Source organism: Pongo abelii, chromosome 6, assembly GCF_028885655.2.
Source record: "Pongo abelii isolate AG06213 chromosome 6, NHGRI_mPonAbe1-v2.0_pri, whole genome shotgun sequence".
NCBI lineage: Eukaryota > Metazoa > Chordata > Mammalia > Primates > Hominidae > Pongo > Pongo abelii.
The window spans coordinates 39,207,193-39,227,805 of record NC_071991.2 but is presented as its reverse complement, the minus strand read 5'-3'; the positions used below and the strand labels follow the sequence as shown (position 1 = coordinate 39,227,805).

The following is a 20,613-nucleotide window of genomic DNA, read 5'->3' as shown; positions in this document are numbered from 1 at the left end:
GTTTGAAGTTTGTTTTTTATAAATGTAGTTGGGTCTTGTCTTTATTTTTATTTTTAAACCTAGTCTGATAATCTTTGTCAGATTAATTGGAGTATTTAATGTAAACTTAATATAATTATTCATTTAATTGGGTTTAAGTCTACCATCTTGCCATTTATTTTCTATTTGTCCTGTTGAATCTTTGTCCTGTTTCTTTTATTCTGCCTTCTTTTGGGTTTATTATCTTTCAATATTCCACTTTATGATTGCTATTGATATTGAACTATATGTTTTTGTATTGTTTTTAGTGTTTAGAGATTACAATTACACTTTAAACTTTTCTCAGCATACCATTATTTAATAATATACCATTTCTCAAACAACATAAGACTATTAGACCATCATAATTTTATAATTTGACTTACTATGACCTCTAATCTTTGTGCTATTGTTGTAATAATATGTTATAAAACACACAATACAATATTCTTATATATTGCGTGTATGTTATAAAACATAGTGTTCTTACATTGTGTGTATGTTATGCAATACACAATACAATGTTCTTATTTTTTCTTTACAGAATCAATAGTCTTACATGTTTTGAATTTTATCTTTATTATATCTAAACTCACTGATTCACTCTGGTGTTCCTCATTCCTCCCTGCAGATCCGTGCTTTCATCTTGGCTCATTTCCCTTCAGCCTGAAGATCTTCCCTTTAGTATTTCCTTTGGTGTAGACCTGCTGCTGATAATCCTCTCAGCTTCCTTTATTTTCTGAGAATGATATTATTTCATTTTTATTTTTAAAGAATATTTTTGCTTACTGTAAAACTTAGGGTTATAAATATTGTTCTTTCCACACTAAAAAATAATTGTCTTAATTCTGGCATTCCTTGTTTCTAAGGAAAAGTTACTTGCCTTTCCTATTGTTGTTACCCTGAATACAATTTGTTTCCTTTCTGTGTGTACTTTTACCATTTTCTCTTTATTTTTGGTTTTAGAAAGTTTGACTAGGGCATACTTTGTTATAGATTTGTGTGTGTGTGTTTATCTTTCACTGAATTTGTTGAGCTTTTTGAATTGTTGGGTTGATGACTTTAAACAGCATTGGAAAATTTTCATTTATTATCTTCAATTATTTTGCTTCATTATCTCTCTCCCCTTCTGAAAATTTAATTTCATCCTTATTAGACTTTGATGTTGTCTATATCTCTCTGATATGCTAGAATATCTCTTTTCTATCTTGTCCATATTTTTCGTACTTCAATGTGAATGCTTTCTATTAAGATGTTTTTGAGTTCACTAATTTGTTTCTTATTGTCTTATTCAGCCCTTTTTTTAAACCAACTGAATGTATTCTTAATTTTACCTATTTTTTCATTCTAAAATTTCCATTAGGATTTTTAAAAAATAGTTTTTAATTTTTTTGCTTAAATTATCTCTTTTTAAATACTTTTTCATATTTTTCTTTAGTATTTCAGTATATGTATCACAGTTATTTCAAAGTCTTTGTCTGTTAATTTCAGAATCTGTGTCGTCTTTCAGTGTGTCTCTACTACCTGCTTTCTCTCTCTCTCTCTTTTTTTTTTTTTTGAGACAGAACCTCCTTTGTGGCCCAGGCTGGAATGCAGTGGCACAATCTTGGCTCACTGCAACCTCTGCCTCCCGGGTTCAAGTGATTCTCCTGCTTCAGCCTCCCCAGTAGCTGGGATTACAGGCGCCCACCACCACGCCCAGCTAATTTTTGTATTTTGTAGCAGAAATGGGATTTAATCATGTTAGCCAGGCTGGTCTTGAACTCCTTACTTCAGGTAATATGGCTGCCTCAGCCTCCCAAAGTGCTGGGATTACGGGCGTGAGCCACTGTGCCCGGCTTGCTTTCTCTCTTTATTATGGGTCTCATTTTCTTGTTTCTTTGCGTGTCTTATGATTTTTGATTGTATGCTTGACTTTGAATATGAAGAACGGTAGAGAGGACATATCTTTTCCTTTGTCAAGCAGCTAGAGTGAGGAGCTAATCACTTTCCTACAATTATGAAAAGAAGTTGAGCCAGGCCATGGCTGGTTTGCAGTTTATTCGTAGCTCATTCTGGTTTGAAACATCTTCAGGGTGACACCAGGTTCTTCTCGGTAGTAGAAGATTTGGATCTAAATATTTGAAAACAGTGATGTCTCTCTCACTCTCGTCTTTGTGGTCTCACTTCCATCCTCTCAACTGGGAGAATAGGCAGGATAGGTGAGCTAGCTCCATGTCTGAGAGTCCTTCAGATTCCAACCCAACAAGCCAAGCCAGTAAATCTCCTTACCCCAGCAAAGTTGCTCATCTTATGTTCTGCAATTGCCCTCAGAAAGGAAAATGGCCATTGGCTTTTTCTTACCTGGAAAGGGCTTATAAGCCTTCTGGAATTTAGTAAATTTAGACTTCTGTGCATATGCAGATCTCTGATGGGTCTAAGTAAAATACGATATTTTAGAAGTTTATCAGCTTATCTTCTTTTCTCATTGCTTTGGTGAGAGCGATGTCTTGTAGTTGAACATTCTATCTTGAAGCAGACATCTTAGTTATTTAAGTATGATACTCCATTAAGTGACTGTATGATCATTTGTTTAATAGTCCCCTATTGATAAACATTTTGGTCATTTCTAGCGTTTCCTTTTGTAAAACAGCACTACTATGAGTAATCCTGTGGATGTCTTTCCAGATTTTTGCCAGTATATTCTTAGAAGTGACACTGCTGAATTCAGAGGGTAAATGAAGTAGTGATTTAGTTATATCCTCCTCCATAGGATCTGTTTAACTTTGTATTCTCACTAGCTATAGATGAGGAAGCTTCCCCTTTGTCTTGCCCACGTTATAGGTCATCAGTCATTTGGATTTTCTGACAATTTGATACGTGAGAAATGGTAACTCAGTATACTTGGAATTGGCATTTCTATTATGAAAATAGTTAGTTGAACATCTTTCATTATATTCAAAAGTTATTTGCAATTCTTTTTTTGTGGCCTGTCTGTTCAAACCTCTAGCCCATTTTTTTTTTCTGTAGGATTCTTATTCTCTTTTCTTCTTTAAGAAACTTCATATTTTAAGGATATTAATCATTTTTATATAGGTTGCAAATGTTTTTCCCTTTTTGATTTTTTCTTTCTTGTAAGATTAAGCATAGATTTTTATTTATTTATTTTTTTGAGACTGAGTCTCACTCTGTTGCCCAGGCTGGAGGGCAGTGGTGTGATCTCAGCTCACTGCAACCGCTGCCTCCCAGGTTCAAGCGATTCTCCTGCCTCAGCGTCCCGAGTAGCTGGGATTACAGGTGTGTGCCACCATGCCCAGTTAAGCATAGATTTTTGGAGATTTATTTTGTAGTATGATTGTTTAAGACACCAGTTGTCACTTCAAACAGAAAGGTATTGATACAATTTTTTCTTTTCTTTTTTTTTTTTTTTTTTACTTATAACATAGATTACAGACTTATTTTGGTATCCCGGAAGGTTCCCCTTCGTACCTCTCTGTCTATCTTTTGCACATTGTTGATTGGATTGGCCATACTGAATTATGTCTTGAAGATATTACACTGTTTTCTGCCATTTTGTATAAGCTCTCAATGACATTTTCCTTTCTTAGAGCTTCAAATCAAAGTTGAAAGGTCGCCGTTTCTACAAGTCTTGCCTGATGCCTCCAGATTTTTCATTACCTTTTACATGATTTTCTTGTGCTCTATTATTGACCTCTATAATGGAGCTTATTCCACTTTTAAGAAAATTGATTTTATGTCTGTTTCTCCTCTTCAAAGTCAGGGACCAGGCCTTACTTTCTTTTTTTTTTTTTTTTGGGACAGAGTCTCCCTCTGTCGCCCAGGCTGGAGTGCAGTGGCGCGATCTCAGCTCACTGCGAGCTCCACCTCCTGGGTCCACGCCATTCTCCTGCCTCAGCCTTCCGAGTAGCTGAGACTACAGGCGCCTGCCACAACACCCGGCTAATTTTTTGTATTTTTTTGGTAGAGACAGGGTTTCACCGTGTTAGCCAGGATGGTCTCGATCTCCTGAACTCGTGATCCGCCTGCCTTGGCCTCCCAAAGTGCAGGGATTACAGGTGTGAGCCACCGCGCCCGGCCTCTTTCACCTCTAATCCCAATTCTTCCAGATAGGTGCACTATGGATATTTTAACAATGGAGAAAACCCTGTTCATGGGCTATGATGCCTGGGAAGCTGGGCTGCCAAGTGTTTAAACATGCAATGATGGGACCAGGTGCCTCAGTGGCTGGGATCTGGGGTGGACATAGAAGTCATGAGTCCCTGGAGACCAAGCTGGAGCTTATGGCTTTGGAATCAGGATCAGGATGGAATGCTGCTGTGGCCCTCTAGTAGCCAGCCACATAAAAGCAAGACCAGTCATTCATTAAACACTTATTAGATGTCAGTCTTTACACTAGGCATTTCATGTAGTTTATAATATTTAATCCCTACCGCAGTTACATTATGAGGATTTTACAGATGAGGGATCAGACCCAGGAAGCCCTTTCTGAAAATGTCATTTCAATGGGCAATGACAGCATAAGGACCTGTTCATTTGAAGATTTCCTAGCCCTGAGGTGCATGCCCTTCTCCACTGTGCTGCCACGCCTTCATTTAGTATTGTTCTCCAATGCAATTTCAAATAACTCTACTCGATTCAGAGATGATCATTTTTGCTACATAGATGTATGAACTATGCAGTTACTTTCTGAGTTTGAAGACCTGGTATAAGAAAAAGAAACCAGATATTTGATAGAGTCAAACCTGGTAAGGTATTCAAAGGCCAGGGGTTTACAGAAAGTGTGGGAGAGAAAGAGAAGGATGTCTAGGTAAATATTTCAAACTAGAGATTTAAGACAATAAAAACTTCCCTTGTTGTATGAGCATGCCATCTCCTTTTAAAGAGTTGGGTGGAATTTTTGGAGGAAATCCTGTTTCTCAGTAAGGCAACAGAAGAGGTTTCTGATGATCTGAGATACATTTCTTATTCCATTTAAAACAGCCTTTGCCTGAGGATTGTGTATGTTTGGGTGAACTTGTGTATGTGGACATGTGCGAGAGCGTGTGCACGCCTGTGAGTGTATGTACATGAGTGTGTGTTAGTGTCTGAGTGTGAGTGTATGTGAATCTGAATATGAGTTTGAGTGTGTGTGTGTTTGATGCAGGCACAAACTCACATTTTCTCATTTTATCACTTGTTTTTAGTTGAACAAAGTATTAGCTAGAGGCATAATGAAACAATAATGATCAAGATTGGCAAAAATACAAGTATCAATTCAATTTGAAAACAATTTTACTGGCCAAAGATAGGTTGTATTTTGTTGAAATGCAGAAAATAATTTTCACTAATTTTAGGGTGGAAGGGTTCAAAAAATAAAGCTTTTTGTAAAGACTTCTGAATATCCCCCTGAAATCACCCAATTATAAGAGGATGATTTAAAATGTCATTGTTAACTTCAAAAGTTCAGAGGCTTCTGAGCATGCCCCAGAACATGTTGAAGTATGTGAAAAAAAATTAAGAATGAGAGCAAGTAACTTTTCTAACAAGCCGCAGGCAAACAAGCAAAAATCCCAGTTCAACAGGGGCAGGCCATGTAGGCGGAAACCTCAAGCTGTACACAGCCTACTCCCTACCGTAAGGTTTGTAGAGTGTTGATCCACCAAAGTATAGAGATTGGGCTTGGAAGAGCCTCCAAACCTTGCCTAATTTCCAAACGTGTGAGCTTTTTCAATTATAGTTAGCTTGATGAGGAAAAGGTAATTAGGCAAATCCCAAATACTCTGGTAGCACCCTTTGTAGTGTGGCCTGTCCTGGGAGGTGTGGACTCCTGACCTAGAGGGCGTATGAGCTATGTGGCCCTCCCTACCTCTGTCAGCCCTCTGAGCTCAGGCCTAAAATCTGCCTCCTTGGGGTGGTGCTGGCATGATCCTCTAACTTGGGACACATTAACAGGTTTAGGGGCTCTCATCAGGGTGGTGGACACGATGCCTCACCTCCTCACAGGGGATTCAACAAAGAAATAATTCTGAGATCCCTGTAATGAAGCATAGAGATGATTTTATTATGTAGATGTTGACCCCTTTTGCCAATACAGCTTGGTACAATATTTGGGGGTTTCTTGGTGGGTCAGTTTGGTTTACTCATTCAGAGTGGGACTGAGTGGCCTGATCTCATAGGTTGACGATCAGGCTGGCTGTTACCCTCTGCCTGGGCATGGCCCACATAGGGGAACAAAGGCAGAATTTCAGAGGCAACGTACTAATGCTGGGGGTTGGGGGTCTTTCCCGCTGACACTCTCTCTTCCCCTGCTCTGGCCTCCTGGCTGGGCCTCGGGGTGAATCTGCCTCTTCCCCACCTGGTTAATGTGGTTCTGCAAGTGTGTCATTACAGTTCTGTGACTCTGCTCATCCAACCCTATGCTGGGCCTGGGTTTTGGTCTCCATAAGAGGCCCTGTGTGGGCAGACCCCAAGCCAGCAGATGGGACCCCATCTGGGGTGACAGCTTGCAAAGACGGCACCCTGACTCTGGGTCTGCACAGTGTCTGTGTGGTCTGCAGAGCTAAGTCCTTCTCCATTTGTAAGGACACAAAGCGCACAGGAGAGTGAAGACACACTCTGTATATGTTTGCTTTAATGCTTAAAGGCTTGGTTTGGGGCTTGGTGCAGTGGCTCATGCCTCTAATACCAGTATTTTGAGAGGCTGAAGTGTGAGGATCACTTGAGGCCAGGAGTTCAAGACCAGCCTGGGCAACATAGTGAGACTGTGTCTCTCCATGAAAAACAAAACAAACAAAATCTAAACCAAAAAACTTAGCTGGGTGTGGTGGCATGTGCCTGTAGTTCCAGCTACTCCGGGAGGCTAACTGGGGAGGATCCCTTGAGCCCAGGAGTTCGAAGCTACAGTGAGCTGTGATCACACCACTGCACTGCACTCCAGCTGCGTGACAGAGCAAGACCCTGACTCAAACAAAAAAAAAAAAAAAAAAAGAAAAAAAATATCTAGTTCAACTTCCTTTGAGAGAGTCTTTTCCCTGGAGCTATGGAGCTGGCAAAGCCTTCAGGAGTCCTGAGATATTTTCTCCCTGAGAGTCCTAGGACACCCTTTATCATTGGAGCCTGCAGAGCCCATAAGGAATGTTTAATTACAGCTTCGGTCCTTAGAAAAGAAGGTCCATCTCCTGGGTCTGTCCCTGCGGCTTGAACCCACCATGCAGGTCTGGGCACGCATGATCACATATTTCTACAAGTACATACTCATATCCAACTTACCATTTTAAACAAACAAAAAATACATCAAGGAAAAGTTATTTTATACTTAGCAATCCACACTATCAAAATTTTTCAGTCAGAAAAGTCCTTACTATGTGAATCAATTCCATCATTTTATAAAACCGATGTTACACACCTTGTCTTGTCTCATAGAACTGAGCCTTTTTATCAACCTCTTGTTGTTAGAACCTGGACTGTTTCCTCTGCCTGCCTGGCATAGTTAGAGACAGGACACATTTTGGTTCTTTGTCCCCTTTGTAAGATCCCCATGAGGTCTTGAGGGTGAATCTCAGAAAATAGTTTTGCTCAAAAACCAGACACCCTCTAAGATCCCAGGAAGTGGCGGTGACTTTGCACTGTTTTCAGCAGTGCCTATTCCAAGGAAGGTTGTCAGCATTGGTTAAAACCATTAGAAAATCCATCATGAGGGCGTTTTCAGCTTTACCAGAAGCAGGAAGTTACAGAAATCTCTGAACTATCGTCTGTCCTGGTGCAGCCCGGCTGACTAAATGGGTTTACATGTTTTGGTTGTGGTTTGAGGATATAAAACCTCTGAATGGGATGTCAGGTGAACCTGCAGTTTGCTGATGGCTAGTAGGGTTTGAGTATTTCTCTGTATGTTGCTAGCTGTCTGTGTGTGATGCTCCTTTCCAATTTTGTCTTCCATATCCCCTCCTCTCCTTCATGAATGTGTGGACTTGTGCTGCTATCTCCTCAGCCCTTTGCAGAGCTGGGGGTCTCCTTTGTATTTTGTGATGTTTCAGAGTTTCTGGGGCTTTGTGGGTTGGCCTCCCTTTGCTTGAATGCAGGCCATTGTCTTGTACGCTGACTTGCCCCAACTATTGTATGGCTGTTCCCCAAAAGTAGACTCCACAGCTCACTTTGTTAATCCTACCAAGATGTACTCTATAAAATCTTGGGGGGAAACAGCTGAATACGGAGGATGACATTACCTCCCTAGAACCGGCTGCTGGTAGAACCACACATCTGGATCTGGCCCTAACCTTTCCCAAAAGGAATCTCTGCACTTTGGGATCCAGGCCTAATGTGCTGCCCCCTCTGTCCTGCAAGGAGAACCTGCTTCCAAGTTGCAGCATGGTTGACCATGAGGACCTCTGTTTTCTCAGGGATGATCTTTTCCTGACCCAGGGGAATTGGGACCTCAATGAGCCAGGGCAAGGTCATCATAAAATATAAGTTTACTTATATTTTTATATATAAGATGGAAGACTCCATCAGGCTTCCCTCCCACTGTGGGTGCTCTCTCAAGCCCTTCCTGCTGTCTCTCCACGGCTGGTCTGGCCCAGTCTCCCCAAAGACTTTGCCTCAGATTCTCAGTGAGAACACACTTGAACCAAGAGAATAGATTCATAAATTAGTAGGTCATAAATAGGTCATAAATTCATAAACTGGGAAAAGGAGTAAGTTCTTAACCTTCCAGGGCTGTGTTCTTCCTATTCCAACCACAACACCGAAGTGCTCTATCCTCCCAAAGGTGGATTAGAAGGGATCCCCTGGCTCAGAATCACGCACAGAACGCTGCAAAAGTTTACTCCAGGGCAATCCCAGCCTCCCTGAGACTCACTTACAGCCTTTCCCCTTCAGAATGGACCCACTGAGCCCTTAGCTCTGACTTGAACCTGAACAAGGTGACCTTGGGCAGGTGATCTTCCCCAGCCTGAGTCTGACCCTCAAATGTGGAGGTTGGAGGTGGCTAGGTCTGCCCCTTGCTGCCGTCCTGTGCTCTCCCTCGCTGCTGGAGAGGGGATTTGCCGGGGCACGCTTGCTTTTCTGACCCAGGCAAGCTTCTTCTTGGTGCCTTTCTGTAACAGATAAAAAAAATGGTATGAGAGAAGAATTGAGCACCTGTGAAATGCCTGCCCATTCCCAAGGGTTGGGGGCTTAGCCTGACTCTCACTCCCTGGGCGGGCCTGGTTGCCTCACCCCCAAGGTCCCCACAGTCCAGGCCACAGAGAGTGAGGGCTGTGGCTGTTCTTTTTCCTGTGTCATCTCAGCAAAGGGGGATCCTGCCAGTTAATGCAGGAAACAGACTGGAAAATATGGCAAACCCAAAGGTAAGGGTGTCCTGCCAGAGCTCCCCACGGCTCAGGAGACTTCCCACCCTTCTCCTGAGGGTGGGCCTGGCTTTCCTGCCTCTCCCAACCCTGGTGCCTGCTGCTCACCCGACAAGACCCCATTTGGTCAGTGCCCACATCCTCTAAGGCACACAATCCTGGGCCTCCAGACAGGGCCTTCTGCTTGGATTGACAGGCGGGGCCTAGGGGAAGGAGCTTGTATTCTCCCTCTCTCTCTCTTCTGATCCTTTTTTGTTTTTCAGAGAAACTATTCCAACAATACAGGAATAGATAGACTCAGGTGTGCTGGTTCTCACTCACCTGCCCTCCCAGCCCTCTCTCCCCACGGAGGTGAACAGAGCCATTGCCTGGTGAGCCCCTGCAGGCTCCATAAGTGCTGCTTCCATGCCCTTCCTTTAAATGGGCCAAGGGCGGGCTCTATTGATGTAGCAACTTGCTTTCCACAACATGTCCTGGCTCTTTCTATGTGGGTGGACACACATCTCTTTCATCTTTCAAACTTTCCCCCTTTACCCAGGTATGGTAACTGTCCAATGACTACAGAAACTTGATGAATAGACTGTATTAAGCTTCTGATTAGCTATAAATCCTTGTGCCTGGTGTTGGAGATCTGGGGTAGTATCTGTTGTATGCTGACCTTCGCAAGTCAAGATTTTTCTCCCGTCTGATTCTCCTTTTTCTGATTAACGTCCAAACATGGGAAATATTCAGTTCTCATTAGATGAAGAATCTCCTCAACTAAGAGTCATCTAGATGGAAGATTTTGAAAATTTAGTTGCAAAGAGATGAGGCTGTGTCCTGTTTTGTATTCTGCTTTCTGTCCTGTGGGAACGTCCCCACCCTTCACGGAGCTGCTCTCCTTCCTCGAGGCCGGCAGGGCGGATGCCAAGTGTTCTGGAGAAACTGAATTAAGTACACATTGTTTTCTACCCCTCTGTGCACTCATTTTGTTTCATATCAGATGATATCATTTTGTTTGGATATATGTTAGATTATACCATTAAATCTGAGGGGACCACCATAAATATCGCAAAGTGAATCCCTGGCTAACATTCTGACCTTGCCTACCTGCCTGGATTCTACACATAACAGAAAGTAATTTATTCCAGGGGTGACAGGGAATTTCCATGGTGCGAGTGGAGAAGAATTCTGAAGGCTTGCCCATGGTGACGGGAAGGAGTATCTTAATGATTAATTGTGTCCTCTAGTCACTCTAAGGCCAGTGACAAAGGCTGGGCAAGTATTTGCCATCTTCTGGAGTGAGTGACTGTTGGTACCCTCTTGGGCCCATCCAAAAAGAAACATCAAAGCTCCCGAGGGACAGAGAGATGCAGATCACAAAAGCCAGTGGGTGTGTGCTTTATCGCTTAGTGCTTAACCTGGTCATCTCCCTGCCAATCAGCTGAAACATACCAATCTACGTGGGAAGCTTCCATTCGTATAGTCCTGCCGCTTCCTGTGGCCGCTGCATATTGGATGCTCCTTGCTGCATTATTTCTGGAGTTGAGGTGGCCTTGTGCCTTTATAGGACAGCAATTGACACATTTGCCTTGGCAGCTGAGACAGCCCCTGAGGAAAGAAGCTTTGGGGTCCACCTGTGCTATTTAGAAACAGTTACACAGTGAGTTAATTTCCAGGTGCTGGGTTCATTTTCAGATAGTCTTTTGGGGGCAGGAAAAAGAGTGGTTTGGAACCCTTGGCCTTTTGGAGTTTTTTGGGGAGAATGGAAAATAACGTCTGGGCAGTTGTCTTTGTGTCAGAAGCCTTGTATCAATCACCAAACAGTTATCCAACATTTACCCGGTCTGGAGCGTATGGGGCTCTGGGCCAGAGCCCAGGCACAGAGCCCTAGTTGGGAGGAGCCCATGTTCAGCAGGACACATGGGAAAAGGTGGTACTCATTCAGGTCAGGGCTGGGAGATCAGCAGTATAGAGAGACTGGTGTGGCTGCCCAGGCAGGGGGTGGCTGTGCCTGCCTGGGGTATTGGGAAGGCTGCCGAGACCCAGTGACACTTGGGCCTGGCCTTGAAGGTAACTAGGAGTTTGCAAGCTAGAGAGTGAGGGAGAGGAGAGGTTGGGAAGGATGCACAGAGGCTGTGTGTTTCGGACTTGGGGAGAATTGGTTGGGTTGAGGGAATGTCCAGAGAGAGATTTGGCAAGGACACTCGGAGACTGGTGTGTGGGTGGCCTCCTGGGCTGCCTTAGACCCTCATCTTCATGCCCTGCTGCTATGAATTTTTTATTACTGTATTTTGTTTCATTTTGGCAGGATATTTTGATAGACTTCTAAAAATGGACAAGACTGTTTTTCTAGCCTTTTGTGATAAAAGTGCCCTTTGTGCTAAAAATTCTAGCCCATGGTGTGTTGCATCTGTAGGTCTCTAGCTTGGCCAGGCCTGCTTCTGTTTGGGGTTTCTAGAGCTGATACTCCTCTGCTGAAGGCTTTATAAGCTCAGATGGCATTTCCTGCCCTGAATCCAAGTCTGCTGCTTAAGAATACGCCATTAAAGGCTCACTGGGTTTGGGTTGGAGTGTGGAATTCTCATTCCACTCAGAATGAGCACGGCTGGGCACAGATTGCAAGACCTGTTTTAGATTTGAAGGTCTCAGCTCTTGCACATGGAAATGACTGAGCTCCTGGTGCTGAATTGAGAGCTGACATGAGACAGAGGAACTGTGGGCACCATCCATATTCACCTGGATCCTGAGTGCGGCTTCTCTTTTCCTCTGCCCTTCTCAGTTTGAAGTTTTTGAAGCTCTCATTTCTTCCTCCAGTTCTGTTTACTTTGCTTTTTATTTCATTTCCTTTATCCGGTCTGTTTCTCCTATTTCTGTGTGAACTATCCTAGTTCAACCTCTCATTTGAATTCAGTGAAAGCTGTCTGCCTACAGACTCCATGTCTCTTAAACCTCTGCTCCTTGGAAACCCAGGTTCCTTCTTCCCTTCAGAGCTCAGTTTCATCAGCACTTCTGGGAGATTGCAATGTTGTCTGCACAGAAAAATGACCCCTTTATTTCAAGGCACTCCTCTCTACCTTCCAGAAGCATGATTTTGGGTGTGAGCTGCCAGTTACAGTCCTTAGCATGGTTTGCTAAGGTCTGGGCCTGGGCACATGACCCATCCCAAGCCAAAGGCAATCCTTCCCTGGGACTGCATCTGGAGCTGGTGTAGGGGGTATATGTTTCTCTGTGGTCCTAAAGCCACAAGGTCATCGATTTGGAGATGCTTCCAGCCTTGGGGTGGATGAAAGAACTCCTCCCTCAGAGAGTGAATCCATCACCAACAAGGAGAAACACATGAACAAGAGACATGGGCCTTCACCTTTATATCCAGGCCCATTCCTTTATTGCTTTGTCCTTCAATTCACCCACTCTTTTTACCTCCTCTCCCCCAAACTCTTGCTACAGCATTGCTCCTTTGTGGTATGCTCTTTGGAAGATTTCTGTTGAAACTAGAATGAAATCTCGACTCTCATGTGGTCAACAGGCCTGGCCTCCTGCCTGCCTCCCTCCCTGCTCCCTGGGTGTCCTAGACCCATCTTGCAGCATGTTCCTCCCCCAGGGTCCCTTCACAGGCGTCTTCAGAGAGGCCTTCCCTGGCATGTCCCTGAGGGAAGCCACCCTCCTCACTCTAAATCATCAGGTCCCAGAGATTTCTTTTAAAGCACTTAGATCATTTTATATCTGTACCTGCCTTCGAAGTTTACTTGCTTTGTTCCCTTTTTATCTGTCCCATAAAGAGTTCAGCCCCATGGTGAGCCCATGTGCCCAGGATACTGTATCCCTAGCGTTTGGCATGGATGGGCTCCAGAAACTGCTTGTTGAGTGCATGAATGAGAGTGAGAATACTGGAGAACATCCACCTGTGGCCAGGGGCTTGTCCCCTAAGCCAGCCAGCTCTGGCTTTCCCAAGGTAACGCTATGTGCACCAATAGCATCTGGGTGCCATCCTTTCCTGTTTCACTGTGGTAAAAGTGGGTGAAGAAGAATGAATTTCACTGGGCATGGTAGCTCATGCCTGTAATCTCAGCACTTTGGGAAGCTGAGGCAGGTGGATCACTTGAGGTCAGGAGTTCGAGACCAGCCTGGCCAACATGGCGAAACCCCATTTCTACTAAAAATACAAAAATTAGCCAGGCGTGGTGGTATGCGCCTGTAATCTCAGCTACTTGGGAGGCTGAGGCAGGAGAATAATTAGAACCCGGGAGGCAGAGGTTGTAGTAAGCTGAGATCGCACCACTGCACTCCAGCCTGGGCAATAGAGGGAGACTCCGTCTCAAAAAAAAAAAAAAAAAAAAAAAAAAGAGAAAAGAACAATGAATTTGAGGGGTGTAGTCTTTGGGCTGGGCCCTGAAGGGCACATGGGATTTGGGCCCAAGAGATATTCCCAGCTGAGCGGGGTCTCAGACCTCATAGCCGTGTGAAACACCTGAGTCTCAGGAAAGGCCTTTCAGTACACCCCATTCACATTGACTGCCACTCCCTTCCCCTACCCTCTGATTTATGAACTTTGGCCTCACTTGTTACCTTCCTGATATGAGAAAGCATCTTTTGTTCATTTCCTGCATGGTTGGACCCAAGGTCCGTGAGACAAAGACAAGGTCCAGCCCAGGATGTGGAATGGCCACAGAAGATGATGGTGACAGCTTGGGGCTGAGGGAAACCGCGGGAACAGAGCACTCATGGCGTGGGCTGGGCTCAGTCCCCAGGCAAGGTGACTGTGTGGCTGGGATGCAGGAGTGTTGGGTGCTAGTTGGCTGGGGAGGCACAAGCCCCTGTGAGCAGGGGGAATGCAGGCAGCCCTGTGGTTGGTTTATGGGGCCCTGGGGAGCTGTGGAACAAGTGAGGGTGTGGTCAGGCTGCATTTGGGGAAGACAAGTGGAGGGGGAAGACAGAAGCTGGGACAGGGCAGGCGGCTGTTGGTGTCAGTGGAGAACCGGGCAGACACCCCAGGTCAGTTGTGACCAAGAGTCTTTTTGGAGGTGAGACCCAGGATGTGGGTGTGAGTGAAGAGGGCTGAGCCAGAGGAAGTAACTCTCCTGTTTTCTGAAGGAGCTGCCTGATTTCGTTTCCACTCGGTGTCTTCCTGCACCTTTCTTATTTCTACCTGCACTTTTCTCATTCAGAAAAGAGCATAGGCACGGATGCCACCCACAGCAGACAGTCCCGAGGGGCCTTGAGAGACACCAACTGCAGCTTCTGCTGTCCTGGGGCTCCCCCACCCCCAGAAGCTCCCCCGCCTCACAGAGGCCTGAGCTAAGCACAGAATATTCTGGAACATTTTCCCTGTACACCCTGGGGGAGTGGACACAGAGCTGGAATTATCACGGTTCATCTCAAAAATGGTCACATAGTTTGTATTCTGTTCTGTAATACGTTTTTATTTAAAATAAATACAATGCTTTACATTTTTATCCTAGAGAAAATTTCATGCTGCAGCATCTTATTTAAACTACACTGCAGCACCTTCGAGTGGGTTCTAGTGTTATTATTACTACCACTAAAACTTCCATTTGACATTGATGTAGATTTTGGTAGACTCAGAAAAGTGAGGGCCCATCAGCACTCACGCCAGAACCGAACCTTAGGTTGTTGGCCAGGTGGGGATCCTGAGGAGCCAGTTGCTGAGGATCAGGACCTGGGAGGCACCCACTGCACAGTTATTTTATTCATGTCATTCCATCTTCTCAGAAATGCCGTCCACAGGCAACCGTGGCTGTCCTTACACCCTCAAGGAGGAACTGGAGACTTAAAGGTGCCAGGATCCTCTAGGGAGGCCTGCCTGGGAGATGGACGGGATGTAGCCGCTTGCACCGGCTGCTTTTCCAGCATCCACTACTGTCTACTGGGCGTGGGCCTGGCCTTGGAGAACCAGCTCGATCTCTTGCCCCCTGTGTCCCCTCTGTGGTCATTTGTTAATTGTGCTTTCCTTTCCCAAAGTCAACAGAACAATGCACAAAGCCCCTTTCATTCTGGAGAGCCTATTTATTTGTTTAGATAGAGCTTCAGAGAGTTGGCAGCCCTCACGCAGCTGCCCGCTGCCCATCCCAGGCAGGAAATGGAAACCCCCACACAATCGGCCTGTTGTGTAAAGCACAGTGATGACCATCAGGAGGTGGCTCAGCCTCCCGGGATGGGGGTGTCTGCTTGCTATGCAGCATCTCCAGATGCTCCCTAGTTACTAGTATCAGTGTGCTCTCCCCCTCCGGGGGTTTCCTTAACAGCCCATGTGCTGACACATGGTTCTCAGCCTTTTTCTGCTTCCATGCTACACACACTAAACCCTCTGGTCAATGTCAGTGTCGCCTCTCTGATGGTCAGTGATGCTCCTTTTGTCCGTGGGGGCAGCACCCAAGGAAGGGCTGGGAAAGTTCTCTCCTCCCAGAGTTCTTATTCATAGGGAGTCATGGAGAAGGTCCCAGAATAGAAATATCCTACACCCCCACATACCAGCCACATAGCCCCCCCTGCCTGCGGACTGAGCCCAGCCCATGCCCTCGGTGCTCTTCTCCCTAGGTTTAAATTCAGAGCCCTGTTGCCTGAGTTGACCCTGCTCTCACCTTGAATGCACTGGCAGATTTCCGTGGGCTTCCAGCACCTCCTCTGTGCCCACTGGGGCCTGATTCTGGGGATGACAGCAGGAGTGAAGAGGGGATGAAAACTGTCCCTAAAGAGCCAAGTGATGTTGAGTGCATGGGGAAGGGAACAGCATGATCTGTGGGTACACACGGGCCATGCGGGGCTGACAAGGAAGGATATGGCTGGGCTCCTTGGGGGTGCATGAGGCACATCGAGCACCGTGCTCGAAGGCTGAGATACCAATGAGGAAACGGGTGCATTTAACACAGTGACAGCTTTTAAAATGTGCCCTGAGGCAGGTGGCCAAGCTTATGTGTGATATTGATCCCTCCAGGGGTAGATGAGGCAGCACCACAGACTGAATGCTCACCCGGCATCAGCATCACACATCCTAATTCTCAAAGTCATCATTCGAGTGGGGTTGTATCTACTTTTTAAAGATGAAGAGATTCAGTAATGTTTTTGCAGACATGGTAGAGCTAGTGGATGGCAGGAGCCCCTATCTCTTCTCAAGGGTGTCTGTCTTAGTCCATTTAGTGTTGCTATAACAGAATGCCTGAGACTCCGTAATTTATAAAGAAAAGAGAGTTGTTTTTTTTTTTTTTTAGTTGGGGGATTGCTTTCCAGCAAAACCTGAAAAGCCTGCTAGACAAATTCTAAAAGAGCTCTAACACTTAAGAAAAGAGGTTGATTTGGCTCATGGTTCTGGAGGCTGTGAAGTCCAGGAAGCATGGTGCTGGCTTCTTGTGAGGACCTTGTGCTGTACCCTAACATGGCAGAGAAGCAGCAGGGGAAGCAAGCATGTGCAAAAGGCCAGCCATGAGACGCTGCCTCAATCTGCCACAAACTGCTCTTGTGAGGGTGAGTCAATTCCCGTGAGAACTGACCCAGTCTAGTGAGAATGGCATTAACCCATTCATGAGGGTGAGTTCTCAAGACCCAAACACTCCTGTTAGGTTCCACCTCCTATCACATGAACTTTTGGGGGACACACTCAAAATGTAGCAGTGTCCTTTTCCTCAGGCACCCCTCAGGTGGGGTGAAGGCTGGGCACAACAAAATTGGTGTGAAGACTCATCCCAAATGAATGGGGCACCCTCTTCTCTACAGGAGCATCCACATAGCAGCTCCAAGCACTCAGCTTCCAGGGCCAGCAAGCTGCATGGGCGGCACCACTGGGCTCCCGAGAGGGCTGGGGCCTACCAATGACATTTGCACTTCCCTTCAAAGCACCAAGGCACCGAGACTCTGAGGATGATGCCCAGAGGGAGGGTTTGGAGGAGGTCCAGGAGGAAAGAAAGCTGAAGCCTCTTTGGACAGGTGAGGGAAATGGCAGGAGCTTGTGGTTTTAGAGGCTGTGTGAAGTGAGATTGGACACTCAGCTGGGTCAGCCCAGAGGCTGGGTCCTGAGGTTGGTCTCAGGGCAGCTCCGGGAGACTCCACGTGCCCCTTCTGCAGGATGATTCCCTCTCCCCGAGGCCCATCAGTGTGGAGTGGAGCATCCACCAGGGCCCCCAAGAACATGGCACTGAGGGCACTGGGAATGCTCAGCAGGGCAGTGCCCAGCCTCAGCATGACAGGCTCGATGGCCCCAGGAGGATGCTCCAGCACATCCCCTGCCATCCTCACCAGGGCTAGGAGGTGGAGATAGGCACTGGTGCTGCCCATGCAGTGCCCTGGGTTCTACATCTGGATTTCCGAGCAGGATGGGGTTTCAGGAGTCCCCTTAGGGAACCAGCTAATTTAACCTTATTAATCAGATGGGAATCAAAGGTCCTGGGTGGGGAAGTGAAAAGCTGCATGCTACAGACACCTGGAGGTGGTAGGGGCTCCTCCAGCCACCTGGGAAAGGGCTCTAGGTGGGAGTCCCTGCTCTGCCAACCTTGGGAGGTCTCCATCCATCTCCCTGACACTCCCAGGGCCTGAGGAATCCTTGACGTCTCCTCTAGGTGCAACCCGTGTCCCTATGTGCATCCCAGGGGTCATCCTCAAATACCACCATGGTCTTGGTGTCCAGAATCTTCTTAGCAGGTGGGGCTCTCCTTTCTTCACCAGCCTGTTGGGATCAGCTCAGCCAGCCTGGTTAAAGGACAAGTGGCTCTGAGCTTTATTGTAGAACTTACTTTGTTTTCCTCATAACTTTCTCTTTCCATATCTGCAGCTGCCATTGTGTGGTGCTCCTCAAGGATGGGGACCCCCTGTTCTCTCAGCTCCACTCCCCAGCATGAGTCATGGTCTCTCTAAAGACCCCATGGCCTTAAAGCAAACATCACCAGGTGCACCCAGCAAGGCTGGTGTCGTCTCTGGATTCTCTTCATAACGCTATGGGAACACAGGAAGATAAAGCTCAAAGTGGAGGGAAATTTTTGGTAGCTTTGGGTGTTGGAAGTGGTGCAGCTCCCCAGGACTCCAGCCCCTCAGCAAAGCCGCCCTCAGATACTGTGTATGGGCTGTAGCAAGTCTGTTGATTTCTCATGGGGTAATGCCCTCCTTGGATGTTACTCTTTGCAGTTTACATAATACTAGACACATATTATTTTCCTTTATCTTCATACAACCCTATGTTTTCAGCATTCTGGGAATTAACCACAAGCCCCACTATCTGGTGCTCAGAAAGACATGGGACACCCTTGGAGAGGAGCACTTGGCCTCTTTGCTGTCCTCGGACTTAGTGCAGGGTGGTGGGCGCTGGGTGCAGTGGATGGGGCTGGGCAGCAATGATGGTGCCCTTTACTCTTCTCCATTTACCTCCAAGGTTCTTCATGGTCTATGACTCCAAGGTTTGAAATGATCTCATTTACCCCACATGATAGATGTGGCCCTTCCAGATGAGGAGTTCAACAAGACTACATGGTAGAGCAGCCAGAGAATCCACTAGAAATAAGGCTTAAAATAAGGAGTAACCACAAAATAAGGTGATTTATAAAGATGCATTAACTTGTTTCACTAGAGAGGCAGCATTTTATTGAGTAAAGAGCACTGGGTTTTTAATCTCAGAGTCAGCTATAGTTAGGGTTCTGCTGTCTGTCTAAAGATCTTGGTCAAGGTGTGTCTCCTTTTTTCCCTTGTAAAGGGATGAATGGGAATCCCCACCTTAGAATCTCTATGACATTATGAAGCTAGAAGTAAATAAGGGGCATAGACAACCTTTCAAAATCAGCAAGGGTTGTCCCAATAGGGTGTTGGCTACAAGAATTATTTCATGAAAGAATATCTCAGGGATCACAGTTGAGCTGAATCTGGATCATTCTTTTGACCTGTACTGAGGAAAAGACAGGAATTTGAGTGCATTTAGGGTGAGCTGGCATTTTTCAGTTCTCGCCTCTCCATGCAACGATGCTGTCTGCTGGCCCCAAAGGCACTGTGTTGGCCATCCCTGACCACAGCCTTGTCAGAGCCTGCTGCAGCCGGGGGGCTGGGCTTGCCTAACAGCTGGGAGCCACTGGTCCCAAGTGGGCATTACAGGGTTAACTTGTGTCTGTGGCCAAGGCATAGAATCAAAGTAGGATGAGTCACCTCTTGTGCATTTCTTATTTCAGCCCTCCTGCCACTTTAGAAGTTTCTATGTTTAATTTCCTCGTTTCATTCCAGAGACAGAGAATGCTGATTCACTATGCAGTGAAACGTGCCTAACGTGTCAACAACTAAATGCCCAGTGACAGTGTGGTTGTCTGGGCAACAGAAGAAGTCACCCACGCAAACACTTAAAGGTGAGCTGTGAGGGTTAAGCAAGCGGGAGCTTTTCACTGAGTGAACTCACGTCCACACGGGGTGCATGTTCAGACTCACGGGGCAGCTCCAATTATGGGGAAGGTCGGAGAAATTCCAGGCTCTGAGGAGTCCAAGACAGCATTCCAGCTCATTCCTAATTTTATATTCAGGTTCCTTAAAACAAAAACTTCACTATGAGACATTCAAACCCTTTGCATGTTACAGTCTGCAAAGTTTGAAAAGCATTTCCTTCCTTAGTGTCTCTGAGTTGCCCTAAATACTTTCTTTCAACCAGCAGGATAGGGGACAGTAGGTTTTTGTGACTACTTAAGTCTTGGCAGCAAGAATGGGGCCCCAGAAGGCGCTAGTGTTTCTAGAACAACCGATATCAGGGCAGGTGTCTTGTGCTTGGCCCGTTTGCGGGCCACTTGCCTGGAGTTATGGGACAGGGATGAGCACGTTCCTGCCCCTAAGGAGGTCATGGTCAGTAGGGGAGGCTGCATAGACAAAACTCAACCCCTGGACTATGGCTGTGGCCCTGGATGGCCTGGAGGCCCAAGAAAATATTGGGCAAGAGTACCTCTTTTCTTTCTCTGTAAAGGGAGTAATGGGAATTCACACACTACAGTCATTGTGACAGGATGTGTGGGTGGGGGTGTGCAGGGGACTTGAAGAGGCCACTGCATCCCAACTTTCTCTTCTGTTGATTATTTCCTTTAGATAACTTCTCATGGATATTGCTTATGAGCAGATGCCTTGCTAGGTGGGAAGGGGGATGGACGTGAAAATACATAAATCATCATCTCTGTTTGTGGAACTCGAGGTCAGGTGTGGAGAGGGCTGAGCAGGTGAAACTGAGTTTCCAGGTTGGGGCATGAGCCGGGGGCTGAAAGGGGCTCTCCCTGTCCTGGCAGGGAGGATTCTCTTCTTCCCTGCTCTGTGGTTGCATGTGGCCCGCCAG

At 46.1% G+C, this 20,613-nt stretch overlaps 1 long non-coding RNA gene and 1 other non-coding gene across 3 annotated transcripts in view; one reads left to right on the top strand and one right to left on the bottom strand.

Annotated features, from left to right (window-relative positions):
* LOC129060315 (uncharacterized) overlaps window positions 1-20,613 on the top strand; it is a 36,232-nt gene that overhangs the window by 11,819 nt on the left and 3,800 nt on the right. For both annotated transcript variants that reach the window (XR_008526920.2, XR_008526919.2), the window contains exon 3: window positions 19,533-19,651. This is a non-coding gene — a long non-coding RNA (uncharacterized LOC129060315). The remainder of the gene's footprint in view (window positions 1-19,532; window positions 19,652-20,613) is intronic.
* On the bottom strand, window positions 16,556-16,617 carry LOC112134468 (U7 small nuclear RNA). The gene has a single exon (XR_002915894.1). It is a non-coding gene; the product is annotated as a U7 small nuclear RNA (small nuclear RNA).